The sequence below is a fragment of the Anas platyrhynchos genome, chromosome 1 (assembly GCF_047663525.1).
Source record: "Anas platyrhynchos isolate ZD024472 breed Pekin duck chromosome 1, IASCAAS_PekinDuck_T2T, whole genome shotgun sequence".
NCBI classification, from domain to species: Eukaryota; Metazoa; Chordata; class Aves; order Anseriformes; family Anatidae; genus Anas; species Anas platyrhynchos.
The window spans coordinates 195,044,206-195,062,130 of NC_092587.1; the positions used below are offsets into that span (position 1 = coordinate 195,044,206).

The window sequence follows — 17,925 nt, forward strand, 5'->3', positions numbered from 1 at the left end:
GTGAAGCTATTCACAAAGGAGTTCTATGGGCTATGCAACTGTCAGAAAACGGGGACCAGACTTACCTCATCAGTTTTAGATTCATAGAATATCCCAAGCTGTACGAGACCCACAAGGATCATTGAGTCCGACTCCTGGCTCCACACAGGACCACACAAAAATCAGACAAAATATGTGAGAGCTTTGTCCAAACACATCTTGAACTCTGGCAGGCTCAGTGACATGACCACTGTTGAAAATGATTGAAAGAGGTCTCATAATGATATCAGCCATTTCTCTTGAGTACCCTGGGATGAATCCCATTGGGTCCCATAGACTTAAGTGCATCCAGCTGGAGCAGCAAATCCCACACAGCTTCAGGGTTGGCTGGGAGATTCATTCACAGTCCTCCAACTCAGGGCACCTGGGGTTCCGGAGCCCATCATCACTGTTGAAAGCAGAGGCAAAGAAGGCATTAAATATCTCAGCTTTGTCCAGCTCTCCCTTTGTGAGGTGACAATCCTCATCAAGTAATGGAACAATGTTTTCTCTCTTCTTCCTTTTGCACCCTGAGATCTAGGTGGCCACATGTTCTCTTGAGAACTCTTCTGGTAGCTGCATTGTTTCCCGTGGCTGGAGAGACCACAGGAGATGCAGAGGACATGGCTTTCTGCTGGGCGGATACCATACCGGAGCTCCTCACAAGCACGTTACAGCTCTTGGAACTAGCAGTTTTGGATATCAATATTGTCTACATCTCAAAAGGTCATTCAGAGCTTGCTTTATGGCCAACAGAGGAAAACAGATTTTCCTTGGGAGCAGTTCTCCTGAGCTGTTTCAAACATTTTTATTATAACACCTCATGAACACGTCTGTCTCCAAATACTGTGAAGGAAGACCTAGCTCAGAATTAGATGTCTACAATGTAGATCTCTACGTTTGCCAGATGAATCTGACCTGTTACTTTTGTGACATGCTGACTGATAGTGGACATGCTTTGGATTTCACTATTCACCAGGCAATGAAAGGAAAAAAAAATAAGAGAATGTTACAGTGCATCCACGGTATTACTAATATTGGGTATTTCACTGGTGTTGGCTATTTCCTGCTTTTAGCAGGTGAAAAGTATGGACAAAAATTTCTGCTAAATATTGCTTTTTGGGGCATGACCTTGAAATTCTATCAATGATATGCAAGAATAAAAAGGGTTCTTGAAATATGCATGCTAGAATAAAAATCCAGATTTAGGAGCATGGAAGGGAAAAGAAGCAAGAGAAAGAAGAAAACAAAATGTTGATAGATTAGGTAGATTGCATAGATAAACAGACACATGCTTCAGAAAGACAATGATTGTACTGCTAACAAGCATTTCACTAAACCAGTTTTCTTTGTATTTTGTCAAAAATAGTCTCCTGATATGGAGCTGGGTTTGGATAGTACCAGCCTGCTCTTATAATATACATGTAGGAGTAGGTGACCAAGCCGGAATGGCTAACAATGAGATAGGAAGGCAAGACGATGGTCTGGAGATGCTAGGTTTATTTCTGCTGGAATGACAAAACAGGTGGGATTACAATTTCTGTTTCTGGAAAAGGTTCCCCCTTTCTCCAGCATTAGTATTCCTTCTGTACCTACCCACTGGTAGCAGAAACACAATAAGCCTCATTTATCTGTAGCAATCCTCCTAAAATCATGGTTGCTTTCACTCCCTCACCTGTCTAACATGGCTCTGGTTAGAGACTGCCTACCTTTGTAGTCAGCAATGTATTAGCAAAAGTGAAAATGTGCAATCTCCATTCTCAGAAAAGCTCTTGGTCAGTGTTTAGCCTGTCAGGCAGCTCAGCACCACACATCTGTTTGCTCACTCTCCCCCTCTCAGTGGGATGGAGTAGAGAATCAGGAAAAGAAAGTAAAAGCTTGTGGGTTGAGATAAAGACAGTTTAATAGGACAGAAAAGGAAGAGAAATTATTATAATTATGATAATAGTAATAATAATATGTACAAAGCAAGTGATGCACAATGCAATTGCTCACCATCCACTGATCAATGCCCAGCCCATATCCAAGCAGTGGACCTCACACAGCCCAGCCAGCCATCCCATATTAATCACTCAGCATGACATCACAGGGCATGGAATACTACTTTGGCCAGTTCAGGTCATCTGTCCTGGTTCTGTCCCCTCCCAGCTACTCGTGCACTCCCAGCCTCCTTGCTGTGAGAAGCTGAAAAGTCCTTGGCTTAGTGTAAGTGCTACTCTGCAACAATTAAAACATCAGCATGGTATCAACATTATTCTCATCCAAAATCCCAAACACAGCATCATACCAGCTACTAGGAGGAAAATTAACAATATCTTAGCTGAAACCAGGACAGCTGGGAAATCAGGAAAATCTGAAGGTGGGGTCTGCCATTCATGCACAGCATAGATAGAGTCAGTGACACCTGAGTTAAAGACTCAGACCTTGCAAGGGCATCCCTTGGTACCAGGCATTTAATGACTGACACAGACACCTCAGTGCATGCAAAGCCTTTGATCAGCATTGGCCGCATCAAATGTTAATCCTGATTTTTGATGTTAATCCTGTTAATCGCTGGCTTCTTAAGAGCAGAAAACACAATAGGTCAAAAAATACCATCCAGCAAGGTAAGATTTTTCTGCTTTGCTGTGTTCTGTTTTGTTTTCCTGAGGTACTTACCCTCTTCTTCCATTCCACTAGAGCAGCATCAGTGAGAACTGAGCTTGCTGACAGCCAATGCATTCATATTTGTTACACACATCACCTGTCTTGTATAAACGTTTTCTCTGTAATATGGATTTTTGTCCAGTGTTTAGGTTGCATCTCTCTGTAGGTAGCTGAGGAAAGGGAGCAGAAGGTTATTTACAACCTGCAGAAGCTGAGGAAGGCTCTGTTAGAAAGTGAAATAGAAAAGCTGCTTGGAACAAAACCACCCTGCCATAGTGCACTGTGCTTGCCAGTTTGCCCCAGAGCCTGACTCTCAGTGTACACTGGGTAAGTGTATTTACTTCAAAGGGCTACTTTGGTTTACTCCAGCCAAGAATTTAAGCCCCAGGCTATAAAGTACTCACCAGACACATGATATATATTTTTACCTACGTTTTGCCTACATGTTACACATCCTTCTTTGTGATAGAGAACTATTGTTAAATGAAACAATGGACATTTGAAGGAAAAAAAAATAAAATCAATACATGCACTGATGTCTTTCTGTTAAATCAGACACACCACAATATTTCTAATCTGAATATTATGTTTTGCTTCTCAATAAAAATAATAATAATAAATCATCTGAAAGTATGGACAGTCCAATAAAAGGTAACAGAGTCTATATACTGACACCCATTCTTTCAGAATGCATGCTCCATGACAGCGTTTTTTTCCTGAATTACACAAAATGACACTTATAAAGCACATCAGAACAACAGTGACTCAGTTCAAATCGATCATTCCAACTGTTACATTGCTGGCCCAATAGGGGTGCTATGAATAGCTAGACATGCATTTACATGTTTATTTTAAGCTTTAAAAAAGATAGATAATTTCACAAAGAAATTAAAATCAAAAGACGAATAACCATTTGCAAAAGTGTTTAGCCCAGAGCTTAATATTTTAAAGTCTCCACAACATCCTTTTGCTGGGCAGCCAAGAGATGAACTATTTATCAAGGCAATGAAGTTTATCTTTATGGTCACAGTAGGCATCACCTTTCAGTGGATGGAAATGTATGCATTTCCATCAAACTGACATTTGCTTCTTAAAAACTAAGCCTTTCTGAGCACACAGCTTAAAAAGCAAACACAAATGGTGAAAAAATAAAAAAGATTGTTACAGATGTAATTTTAAAGATCATCAGCAAAACATGCAATGTTAAGGGAAAATGTAACATTAAGCAGCTAAGGGAAGTGAGATTGGGTCTCCTAGGAGCTCTCGGAGAGCTAAGTCTCTAAACTGCAGTTTCAACACTACAAAGCTTTGATGGCAACAACAGCTTAGTAGTTTTATCACCTCTTTTGTCTTCTCCTCACCACAGGACACTCTCCCTCTGGCTGTCCTGTCACAGCCATTCATTAGCTACACAGGGTTGTGTAGTTAAATCAATACAGACTAAAAAAAAATATTTATGTTGCTTTCTTAAACCAGATTTGCTAGTGAGGTCACAACATAATCCTTCAAGTGACAAAGCGTATCTTGGCCAAATTGTGGGATTATGAAGTGGTATGAAGCTTAGTGTGAAGCTTAGTTTGTACAAAAATCTTCATCATATATAATCACAACTTAAAACTAATTGTTCAGGATTCCTATGGAGACCTTGTAGATAGGAGAGCTTCGCTCTGACTTGCCAAGCTTGCTTGCATAAGCAGTTTCAAAAATATTTGTATTTGACTCAAAGTAGGTAAATTCTGTATAGACATCTACCTCTTTGCTCATTGCTCCAAGCTATCTTTATAGTCAGCAGAGAGACAGTTACATTCAGAATGAAATTCATACGATGTATTTTGTATGGCTCCTTCAGACTTAGATGAATTGAACAATAAAACGGGCAATCTGTCTTCACTGTCTACAAAAGGAGCCTGGGGTAATTAGTTCAGATAAAGACTTGAGATATCAAGTTTTGCTCAAAGGAAACCCACCATTTTTGTTCTACATACCTGTTAGTGCTCCTGCTTCATCTGACTGAATGCAGAGAGTCAGAACAGTGATTATATATATATATATAAAATATGTTTATATATCACACAGTCAGTGGAAGGGACAACTTGCTAGCATGATGGAGTATAAAAGTAAGGTAATATAAAATTACACTGCATTGCACAGGTGTTTATGGACGAGTCTCTTTTTAATGTTGGCAATGTTCTTCAGCAAATAGCGATTCTAAAACACCACCTTTCACACTGCAACTTTTCAGCTACTGCTAACAATCAGCCATCTGAAGCTATAGAACGTGCACATACATGTGTGTTACATCCCTCCTAACTTAGCAGATACTTGACAGCTTCTGAAGTGGGAGCACCATCTTGGTAAACACAAGAAATTCCATCTCAGTAACTGGGAATTAAAGTTAACCCTGAGAATTTCTCTAATGACTCATAAACAAGACTTTGATAAAACTGTCTGTCTTTAGGCTTGTCCACTCCAGCATATTTGCAAAGTACTCAGATTCAAGACAGGACATTTCTATAATGACTATTTCTATAATGACTGCTTTTTCTATAATGTCTATAAGGACATTCTATAATGTGTTTAGCTAATAGCATTATGAAAACACAAAACAGGGACAACAGTTTAAAGATATAATGTGATTGATAAATGAAACACAGCCATAACCTAGCCATAGCACCAAGGGCTATGATTCAGCATGAGTTTATCTTACCCATTTTAGGACAGGCCAAACTGCAATCCATTGAGTTACCCTGTCTCCACTAAAGAGTGACGTGGCACAGATAAATAGATTAGACAGTATGTTATTTTTTTAGACAGGTAAGCATTAACATGATATCTCCAGACAATGTGACAGTTTGCAATCAAGAGATATCATTTCTTTAACCACTATTGTCTTATTTAATCTGAAAGCTTTTTTTATGCTGAAGCTTAGTTGAGAAAGATAAACATCCATGTGAAAAAAAAAAAAAAAAAAAAAAGAAAAGAAAAAAGAGGAAATCAGATTAATCAAATTATAATTTTCTGCCAAATAATAAAATTAGATTCATACTCCCAACACATTCTTGTTAGAAGTCATGAATTAATTTCATTAGTATTTCATTACTGACACAAAGGAAAATAAAAACTCTGTTCATACCTTTTTTGTTCAACAAGCCATAAAATGAACTAATAATTCTGTAGTTCTTTTTTGTTCTTGCTGTAACCTCAGTTGTTTTTAACTGCAAGCCAAAATGTGACTTGCCTGTACACACTATTGAAGAGAAGCAGAACATTTTGCTTTTTTTTTGTTTCTGATTGTTACCTGAAAAAAATAAATAAAAATAAAAATAATAAAAATAAAAATAATAAAAATATAAACAATAAAAATAAAAATAGATAGGCTTCAACGTACTTCAAAACTACTTTGTAAAGCCACTGTAACTTAACTCTGAGGTAGACAATGCTTTGAGAGGGGATAACCTTGTGCCTTGTAAAAGACAAACAAAAAGTAAACTTGCCCAACACTGAATTTAATTACATTACAATTTTTCAAGAAAACAATTTATTTTTAATAGCATTTATTACTAACTATATTCCATTTTTAAGGGGAAAAAATCTACAGATTTATCTTCAGGTATTTCCTAAATTGTTCAAGATCTGTCTACAAGACATTGTACAGATGCATGTTGAGGAGTGAGGGTGCAGATTAGTACTTTATCCTTAGCTAAAGTTATTAAATGCTCTATCCATGCACCCCCTTCCAGACAGGACCAAGCTCCAGGACATCCTTCCATCCAGCCATTCCCCAAGTCTGTTGAACAAGGAAGGCAAAGTGAGAAAAAGTTTCAATTTGTTGCTTTTCCCTGCTTTCTTTAGTATTAAGGACCCAATTCCAATCTGTAGAGTTAGCCTGTTTTTTGCTATTACTATAGGGGGGGTGGAGGTGAGAGAAGGAAACTCTAAAGAGTAAGTTGATAAATGACTAGGTGTCTCCAGAGGGTGGCATTGACTTCAGTGGGAGTAGGCTCATGGAAATTGAGCTACATGCTTAATTTTCACACAACTAAAATTATGAGAGAATTCCACTCCAAGCATGTCTGTACAATAATACAGGAAAGTTTCTCTCTCTTCTTGGAGAGCAAAACAGTTTTCTCATAATCTTCCCAAGAATCTTGTTCTTGGGGAGTTATGGGTGCAGAAGCAGGCAAGGCTTTTATCACTGAAGTGTTCTGTACTGGGAAAGTATTTGCCTCCTAAGGAAACCTATTATTGCAGTGCAAAATTACCATTCCAGGGGTAATGCAGTGCACTGTATACCAAGTTTCAACACAAATATTTACAGCAACTGAAAAAACTCCTGGAAATAGGGTAGGAAACAGAAATACAGAAGCAGCCTTTCCTATAGTAGCATGAATGGTGCTGCTGTATAATTGTTTAGAATTTTGGCTGGAGGCACTGAGAACATCAACTTTTTAATGAAAACTCAAAGCGTCCATAGCAGTGTGAAAATTCTAACATTGCTGTATTCCCATATCACTTTTTAACAGCTTGGAGGGAGAAAAACTTTCATTTAAAATGATTCTTGGTTAATTTACAAAGAAATTAGTTGAATAAAACTTCTAGAAGGTAATACAACAACATTACTTGTGCAGGTCACACAACATCAAGCCCTGAAAAGTCACCATAAACTACTTTTACTTATCCTAGACTTATCCTGCTTTTTCATGGCCACTTATCATGGATTAGGATCTGGTTTCAGATGGACTATCTTCAGGTGGCATGAGGTGGTGTAACTCCTTCAACTTTGCTTGTTGAGGCTATGGACCATATATAAATTCCTAGAGAAAATTGTTGTATGAATTAAACGCCTGCTTTAAGCTCTAGTACTTATTTAGTTGCTCTAATCAGCAAGGGAATATCTCTTGAACTCCACATAGCTAAATCAAAGACAATAAGAATTGCAGTATTGAGCTGGTTATAAATATTTTGGTAGATGGGGAAGGTAATGGAGTGAAAGAAGGCTTTGTCTACTCCATATAAAACTGTGCAGTGCAGGGATTCCTGAACTTGAAGAAACAATAAATCCAGTATCGGTAGCCAGGGCAGTAAGTCTTCTTTGTTCAGCACAGCATCCACAGCATGTGGATGTCCAGAAACTGCATAGCCAGACTGCACAAAAAAAAAAAAAAAAAAAAAAAAAAAAAAAAAAAAAACAAAACAAAACTTCAGTCAGTGGCTGGCATAAACGTGGCTTTCTAGGCCAACATAGGCATGCCCTGCTCCACTGTCTCCATATCCTCCAGTGTCATTGCATAACAAAAAGCTTAGAGGAGTGTAGAAGATCTTCAGCATCCAGGATAAGTGGTTTGGTGCCTTGCAGGGCTTGGCCCCTAAATCAAGTGGCACAGCAATGCTGAGAGAAAGCAGGTTATCCTCCTTTCTGATGATCCTGTTCTTGCTGTAGCTAATCCAGCACTCCTCTAACAAATCCTCTCAGTAGGGATGCATCTGCTGAAGGGATGCATCACTTCAGAACGACTCTTGTTTTATTTTTCTTAATACCAACCATTCTCATGCACCTCAGAGCAAAGTGGCAATTTGCCTGGACAATGTTTGTTTACTGTGTGTCAGCCATGTATCCCCACAAATCTGACAAGGTAAAACAGTACCCTTACAGATGACAAATGGGACTGGGAAGGGTAGTGAGGACAGCATGAACATAAGAAGCTTCTGCACAAAAAAAAAAAAACAGATGAAGAACTGAGTGGAGTCAGAGAGAGGTAACACTACTGCTCCAGGCAATGGGTATTACACAGGAGAAGGTTTTTGCCTGCACTGTCAGAGGAGAGGTTGGAATGAGAGCCAAAGGGCCAAGGAGGGGGAATCTATATCTGGAGCACGCAGCCCAATCTCAAAAGGCTGCCTGAAAAACAGCTAGAGGGAAATTATGTTTATGCAGTCACAATATCTCTGTGTGTACACATCTCTATGTTCTCCAACTTACATATCTCCAGAAAAAAAATTACAGATTTGGCAATAGAGCTGACCTATCAAAAAGCAGTTAGTAGCTTCAGACAAGTGGGTGTCCAAAGTGTGGTGGTTTTACTCAGCAGTATAAGGACAAAGAGACCACTCAGTAATTATCAACATGGGCAAAACATAATGAGCATAGGAAGATTAATGTAATTTATTACCTATTGCTAACAGGCTACAGCAGTGAGAAACTAAAAGCAAACTAAAAAATCCAGACCCCTGCTTCTGTGGGGGCTCTCCATGGGCCGCAGCCTCCTCCAGGCCACACCCACCTGCTCCACCGGGGGCTCCTCCAAGGGCTGCAGCGTGGAGATCTGCTCCATGTGGGACCCATGGGCTGCAGGGGGACAGCCTGCTCCACCAGGGGCCTTTCCACAGGCCTCAGGGGAACTTGTGCTGCCCTGTGCCTGGAGCACCTCCTGCCCAACTTCTGCACTCACCTTGGGGGCTGCGAGTCTGGTTCTCATTCTCCACTCCCCAGCTGCTGCTGTGCAGCAATTTTTTCCCCCTTCTTAAATCTGCTCTCACATAGGCTCAAAAAAAACATTGTTCTTTGGCTTGTCTCTGGTCACAAAGTGTCCCTTATAAGCTGGCTGAAATTGGCCTTTTAAGCTCCCATGGGGCAGCTTCTGGACTCTTCCAACAGAGGCCACCTCCACAGCTCCCCGCTAGCAAAACTTTGCCATGTAATCCTAATACACAGAGAAAAAGTAGTTTTCCCACTACCAGAAAATATTTACAATAAAAACTCTAGGTTTGACCATGAAAAGTTATCCATATAATTAATTGACTTCACTGAGTATTTTCAGCTTTTAATCTAGGTTTCGCTTGTTCCCCTACATGAGAGGGAATCAACTGAAATTTTCTGAAAACATCAGAACTGCAGGGCGAGGAGAATGTACGGAATGGATCAAAACCCTTCTCTTGATGCTCTTACACTAAGTAAATTATGAAACATTCCTTGGACCGTAGCCTAAACTCAAGGTTCTGTTGCCTCAATAGTAATGATTCTAGTGTTTGATTCTGCAACATGATTCTACTCGTTGTTGCATTGGATACCTGAATATAATAGTACAGTGAGTTTTAATTTTCAAAAGTATCTCTCTCAAACTTATTCTTATATTCTCCGTACATTTATTTCCTTTCCTTCCCCTTTCTGTCTACACAAATAGGCATTTCCCTTCATCTACTTTTAACAAGGTTTTGTTAACTTGCCCAGGGTCAGACTAAACCATTTAATTTCTGCATTAAAGGGGCTAAAGAAGTATGTATCTTCAGAAGCATGCTGTTCTGTGTGGCACAGAGCTGTTTTCTTAAAGATAAACCAGCTAAACTTGAACACTGTACTTCAAGCTCACCACATTTTCTGGAAAAGAAAAAAAATAAAAATAAAAATCACAACTGTGCTCCCCCCACCTTTCTCTCTCTCTCTCTCCTCTCTCTCTCTCTTTTTTTTTTTTTTTTTTTTTTTTTATTGCAGTGGTTTCTTATTCAATCATCTTCATGAAAGTGCCAAGCATTTCAGCAGTCCAGCCTTTCTTAAGACTTCCAAGGAGGATTGGAATGAGCCTCATGGGGAAGGTTAGAAGCAGGCTAGAATGCTGAATTTTGGCAGACTCATAAAGGAAAGGAAGAAATATGTACCTACTTGGGGGTAATTTGGAGTTAAAAATAATTTGAGGCCTTTGTAAACAATAGCATCTTAAATTGGTTTCCACAAAGCTCTTTCATTTTTCACTAACAGCTTTTCAACACCAGATCAGTACTGAATTCACTACAGTTTCCTTCCTTTCCATCTCCCTTTGTTCTCTTAGTAACTTCTGTTCATCAACAAGTAACTTTCTACATTATTTTATATTTCAAAACCTGTTATTTCTGTATCCCAGCCTTCAGCTTCTCTGATATTGCTTCTATTGGTCTAGGTATGAACAAGAGACCCTCTTATGCACAAAAAAGATGCACTTAAGTAGAATTAAATCTCCTCTAGTTTGAACAGTAAATCAAAATAGAATCATGCTTGTCACACTCCACATGCATACTTAATAGCTCTACAAATAACTTTATTGCAATGTTAACTTTCTGGATAGAAGTCAGCTTTGAACACTGCAGAAGCAAGAAGCAAAGAAGAGAAACACAGATCTGCCATAGTACCTAAAAACTGCATTTAAATCTCAAAAGTTTTCAAATAAGCACACACCCACTAACATTTAGGTGGGGAGAGATACCTAAAACAAGTTTCTCAGTCCTATGTTCAGATGTCTGCTTTAACTCTATGACAATTATGTTCAAGACAGTAAAGGAAAATGACCGATTATGAGGAATAATCAGTCACCTACAGACAAAAGACAGAGGGTTTGTACTGAGATTGGCTTCTATGGATTATTAACACAAGTTTCATAGCTAATTGCTGCAATAACTGGAAAAGAAGCCAGCGTTTGTCTGCCTTGGAAAACCAAGATGTTGATCTGAACTTTTTTCTCTTGAACAACAGAGTCCACAGATTTAAGCACCTAGTGCAGGAAAAAGATTCTCAAAAATAAGTTGAAACCTAATGTCCACAGGAAAAAAAAAAAAAAAAAAAAAAAAAAAAAAAAAAAAAAAAAAAAAAAAGGGACAAATGTATATTTTATGGTTTGTGTTTAGGCAACTGAATAAGAGAGGTTGCTGGGAACCCAGCCACTGACATGAGATCTTTTAAGTTTTAATACCTGCTGTTATATATACAAAAATGCTTGGGGTGAACGAAAAGCATAAACCCTGAACAAAATAGATCAGTGAGCAGAATAGAGGTGAAGCAGATAAATATGTGATGTGTTGCATAGCCACAGGATGAAATAAATGCTCACGTAGGTATTAACTGTCCTTGACCCCCTACAAAATGCAGTGCAGGCAAATGACAACAGTAAATAACACGCTTAATCTGCAAAGAGAAAAGAGAACAAATGACAAAGTGCTGTGAATTATCAAACAGGGACTGTGTGAAAAAGCCAGCAGCAGCACAGGAGAAAACTCATTATTGCTAGAGTTTTTTCTTGGGCTGGATCATGAGTTTCTGCAAATGGCAGTAGGTTTAGTCATTTGAGCTGGCAGTATGAGTTTACAAACAGCCATGTTCTGTCATCTTTTCCCCATGAAATATAATTCTTCCTCTCTTTCCCTTTTCTTCTTATTTTTATTTTTAAATCACTAAATATCCTTCCCTGTGTGTCTGAAATCAGTGTCTTGTCACAGTTTTCAATCACACTCATGTATGTGAGTTTAAGCATTTCAAGAAAAGAGTTTTGTACAATCACACTTTGAAATTAGAACATTTGCAAAACCAAGAAGCATTTAGCATTATATTCCTGTGTTCTTTGCTACTGAATAGGATATTTGTCTTACCTCTACCAACAGAGCTTCCCCTGCAGTGAATTCATAATTGTGCATTACAGAAATACAGATGTTGGCAATAGAAGAGAGCAAAACAAGATCATTTCCTTTCTTGTGATTGTTTTGTCATCTCTAGTGTCAAATGATTCAAGTGACGAGTCTTCAGCTGCATCCCTTGGGACACTGTTCCACAACTCAATATACCTCAATGTCAGGAAATTTGCACAGAGATTCAAAGAAAAAAATCCCCTCCATCTTCCATCCCATTACTTCTACTTACAACCACCTCTGTTGCACTACGTAATTTCTCTCACATGCCTCATGTCAACGTTGTGGTATGTTATTCTGTCCCTTCTGCCAAACCAAACTCATTTAGCTACTTGGATCTTTCCTCATAAGTCAAGACCTGCTGACTCTCTCGATCATTTTTGTTGCTCTTCTCTGAAATGCCTTCAATTTATCAGCCTTTTTTCAAAGCTGGAGTGCTCAGAAATGAGTGAAGCAAAGACAAAAACCTCCTGCTACACCAGTTACGCTGACAGAAATAGGAATGATTAAAACCTCCTGGGTAGTTTAAACTTGGAAAAAAAATAAAAGTGAATTGGAGAAAAAAAAAAATACTGAGATGTTTGAAAAGAAATTCTGAAAAAAAAAAAAATAAAATCATTAGAACTCGTTTCTTCAATGTGTATACTGAGAGGAAGCTACTGCACTTCCCTAGATGTTTGGCAAAACTGCTTCCTTTTTTCCAGCTCTCTGACATGGTCTCCTCCCATCCAGATTATAAACTAAAAAGACATTGAAAATTCCATTCATTGGAAAATTTCAGATTTTGGGCTTTTATTTCTAATTAAAATCAATCAGATTTGAAAATCTGTATGAAAAACATTTCTTTCTGGTGTCTCAGAGTATCATAAAAAAAGTAAGCATTGTGGTGTGGGCAGCTGAACTCCACCACAACTGCTTTCTCAGCCTCCCTCTCCAAAAACACAAAGGATCTGTTGTATCCACATATCTGAATGGATTTACATTAGACTTGATCCATTTGAGAATTAGTCATGATCAAGAAATCCCTTTTCTAAGTTTCCTAAGATAACAGCCAATTCATATTCCTTTTAACAACTAATATGTGATGGCTTCTTAGACTGGCAGCTCTTAATTTCCCATCATAACTGGGTGAAGAGAAATACAGAGAGCTACATAAAAAGACCCAGATTCCATCAGTGCTGAAAGGGAAAACTTTACTTCTGTAGTCCTACAAACTTATTTGATTGCATCCATGTAATTATGGGTGAAGGGGAATCAACTGAGGTACTTTATTTTATCAGTTTGATTGTAATAATTTGCATGAGCTCTTGCTGGAGAGAAGAGATGGTGGGATGAAACCAGTGGAGAGATGCCAAACCAATGGTCTCCATACATGTGACTATAAAGTTGGACATAGAAACATAACTTTTAAACATTTGTATGAATAAAGAGCCAAACTAAAAATTTTGTGAAGTTATTGTCCAGCAATAACTTTTAAAGCAGGATTTTTTTCCCCCCTTCAAAGAGCAAATAGCAGTTTTCACCTCATCAGTCCATCACCATCACTATTTATGTGGCACTGAGTAAAGAAGTAAAAACTTCTTTATCTGTACAACAAAGAGTACAGATATTCTACATGGAATTTCCTGAGTGAAATTGTAGAAATATTTTTTTGTTTCCCAAATATTTGGTTACATAAACCCATCAAAATAGGTACTTAAAAACTAAAGAATCTAAGAGGAGACAAGAAAAAAATATATATATTGTCTTGAATCAGAAACTGGTTAAAACATACAGAATAGGATCAATTTTTATTGGTGTGGGTGAGGGTAATTTTGTATTGAGCTGTACATCTCACAAACTGTACCTTTTGTCCTGCACTTTTCTTAAAACAAACAAGCAAGCAAAAACAAAACTCTTTTTTACCCAGACTAGAAGCTTTCAAGCCTGATTTTGCTGTGTTTGTGGAAGGAACAGTCTTCCCCTGGCAACAGGCTACAGACAGGTTGACATAGAAGGTTTCTTCCTGCTCTCATCTCTGATTCATTTATCTTTCAGACATGTCATGAGCTTTTTCATCATCATTTCTGAATTATCCAACAATCAGTGTTAGTTCCAAACAACCTCACATGGTCCACAGTGCTTTTCCATACAGATTGAATTTCTGCTTCATGTTACTGTCTTCATGGACTGGGGAAAACAGACATGGCACCAGCGCCTGTCCCTCTCCATTATGAATCACCAGTGAAGCCCCATGAAGTGTCTCTGGCAGACATGAAAGCATTTGTCCCTATCTCATGACAGGTACACTTGTGAGAAAAGGTGCTGTTGCATATTCATTCACCAGAGGTCAGAGTGGAGGATATAAACAGAATGTATTTATATGTACAATACCTCAACTTTCTAAAGCGTTATTTTATCTATTTCCTTCAAGAGTGTGTATTGTATTGAATATGCATGGGTCTGTATAAAGCATTCCTGGAGTCGTCCCCTCTAAGAGGTCAGGGTAGTAACCTTTCATACACAGAAAACAGCAATAACAACCACCACATTTTATTAATATACTTATAGGCTTGAAAAATGATGAAAGAAAAATCTACTCTGCTGTGAAGGAGGTGGGAGAGCAGAAATGAGAATACTGGACTGGGATTACATACCCAGCACTATCCTGGGCTTCCAGTGACACAACAGTAAATATTCTAAAGCAGCCACCGGTTTTTGAATATTGGCTGAAAACAAAAGTAGTTTGGCTCCCAGAGATTTGTGTAACTCCTTGTAAGTTGAGCAGCCCTGTAACCAGAACCTCTGAAAGGTGTGTAAAACATATATGAAATCTGACACACACACAAAGAGACTTTAAAAATATGCAGCTGGGCACAGGTGAAAATCTGGACATTCCTTTTCTGCATTCTTCACTTCCCACATGCAAAACGAGTGACAGTACTTTATAGGAGATACTCTATTAAGTTTAATGGTGGTAGAAAACAGCATTTTACACAGATGTACCATTTGCAGAAGTGCAATTTAATTATAATTTCCTGCTTCAAAAAAGGCTTATTTTCAGCACACTCCTTTGTTTACGCAGTGTATCCCAACCAGCAAAGCCATCTTGTATTGAGAAAGTAGAGGTTAAATGTATTTAATACAGCAGCAGAATCTAACCCTATCTGTATTCTTTGCAAGACTGGTCTCTGGAGTAGCAAGGTAAATGTTCTGAGTGAGAACCTAATAACACCTGTACAAAATGCTTCTCTAAAAAAGAAGCAGCTCAATCCTTTGATTGGTAGGTTTTCTTTAAATACATGTAGGTCTAACATAGCAACTGACTTTTCAGTTCAGATAGGACAGAAAGCATGTTATAGGTTACTGTCACATATGTGGAAGAGTTAAATATAGGCAAAAAGGGTAACAAGGAGATTTTCATGTCTCATCTTCCTTTTTAATCTCTCTGAGGCTGAGGGAGTAGAAACCTCAGAAAGAATTCTCACCCTTTTCTCATTTGGTTTTAACACAATTAAGACGTCAATAATATTTTGAAAACTATTTTGTCAAAATATTTGAAAATGATAAGATTTCTTTGATTTTGTTGTGGTATAACGCATCAGGAAGTACCACACAGCCACTCACTCACTCTCCCAAGGTGGGATGGGGGAGAGAACCTGAAAGGTAAAAGTGTGAGAATTCATGGGTTGAAATACAGTTTACTAGGTAAAGCAAAAGCTGTGTATGCAAGCAAAGCAAGTAATTATAGTAACTCTGTGTGAGTGCTGCTCTGCAACAACTGAAACATTGGTTTGTCATCACCCCTGTTGTCATCAAAAATCCAAACTACAGCATTGTGTGAGCCTCAATGAAGAAAAGTAACTTTGTCCCAGAAAAAAAACATGACAGTTTTCAAGTTGCAGCTGCATATGAAAAGTGTTTGTACCAGCTTCTAAGGTTTTCCAGCAAGCTGAAGATGTGTGTGCTAACAAAGAGACCCCCCCCATTAGCATTCTGTATGAAGTTGAGTGGGCTGACATCACAGTATTGGAGGTCACCCTAATGGTCATTTCAAGTAATAATAAGAGACTTTGGAGGTGACAGAGTTGCAAAACCTGACAAAACAGAATGCAATCATGAAAATCAATGAAATCAAGACTGCAATAATGATCAGGGGTGTTAAGGCACCTGATAGATCACCGACCATGAATTTGGACTATGCTTTTTTGATGCAGGTAGGAAGAAGTCATTAGAAATGTCAGCGAGAACCACTCAGTTGCATTAAGAGAATTTACGATCAAAGTGAAAAAGAGAAAATTCACAGTAGTAATAGGCAGTACATTCACGTTGTCTGGAGATGACAGGATAAAAAATTGGTGAATGGTTTGAGTACAAATCAAGGGTGAGTGTTCTGAGATACATGAAAATTAAATGGGGGCATAGCCACAGAAGACAAGATTCTTATTAAAATACGTCAAATGAAAGGCTGCTGATAGAGCAGCCCCTTAGACTATAAAGGGCAGATGTCTTGTCCTGCAATATATTTGTATAAGTTCGACCAAGTTGTTGCAAAGAAAATAGGAAATAACATATATGGTGTGTAATTTAAGTAAGACATCAGTAGCCATGGAAATCTACAGATTAGTTCAAATCACTGCATTGTAAGTTTACAAATGCACCAATGAAAATGATACATCTATCCTTGTAATTTGTTTTACTGAAGCTTGAAAGAGAAAAAGAGAAAGAAAACGAGGGAAAGGGAAAGGGAAAGGGAAAGGGAAAGGGAAAGGGAAAGGGAAAGGGAAAGGGAAAGGGAAAGGGAAAGGGAAAGGGAAAGGGAAAGGGAAAGGGAAAGGGAAAGGGAAAGGGATAGGGAAAGGGAAAGGGAAAAATGAGTCAGTGATTAGAATCTTTTGGAGTCTGCTGTTGTACAAATATCCATCTTTTATTCAGTATCATTTAAGCAAAATAATGTTATCACAAAGAAGATGGCTCCAGAGTCTAGTCTGTATCTCCTAAACTAATCCTTTAGAAAGAATATGCTTAGAAAGACATAGTTTGGAAATTATTTTAATGAAAGTCTGCTTTCCAGGACCACAAAATTCAGCCTCTTTTTTTTTTTTTCAGTAAAAACATCAAATAAATGGGGTCTATTTGAGCTCCTGGGTATCAATATTTTGAAATCGATGCTCTTAAACAGGAAAAGTTACTGTACACCTCATCTTGCTAAGAAAGCAAGTTTAACATGAAAACATTATATAGAGCAGCTAGCATTGATTTAGAAACTATCCACTTTTCATATCACAGATGCAAGGAACATTTTTAACCTGATTACAGCAGCTTGTGTTCTAGATTAGACTTAATTTTCAAAAAGATTTATAGATACATTATTTGTGTTACAGCAGTCTAGAATTTGTAAAATCCTAGAAGAAAGATTGGTGTTACACCAAGGATGATATAACCCATGTAAAAGACATTGGAAGAAAGATAGCTATAGACAAATAGAAATACAATGAAATTTTGAGAGTATACAGTAAGCATGATGGAAATAAACATTAAAAAACAGCAGTGAAAGCACAGTAAAGGAGATTTTTTGTGTAGGTGTATGAAGTGGAGAAACAAAATATTTTTTAGTTGTTCACAGGTATTTTCTTCCATGTACAAAGGACGGCACGGGAGAAAGACCCCAAACGCTTGTTTGACTGTGTAATAAGTGAACCAAAGATCAACAGATGGGTAATGGGGTAATGACAGTAGATATCATCAGCTAGAGGCACAAGTCAAAATTTAATCACAAATAGGAAGATGTGGGCCATAAAGCTCTTGAAGTTAAAGAAGGCAAGTGTGCCTCAGAGTGAGGAAATATCAGGGAAA

General features: G+C 38.1%; 1 long non-coding RNA gene across 1 annotated transcript; it reads right to left on the reverse strand.

The window, feature by feature from the left end:
* Positions 1-214: 214 nt before the first annotated feature.
* On the reverse strand, positions 215-2,196 carry LOC140001510 (uncharacterized). Its single transcript, XR_011806756.1, has 2 exons — positions 2,014-2,196; positions 215-427 (listed from the first exon to the last, which is right to left on the reverse strand). It is a non-coding gene; the product is annotated as an uncharacterized lncRNA (long non-coding RNA).
* Between the last annotated feature and the right edge of the window lie 15,729 nt (positions 2,197-17,925).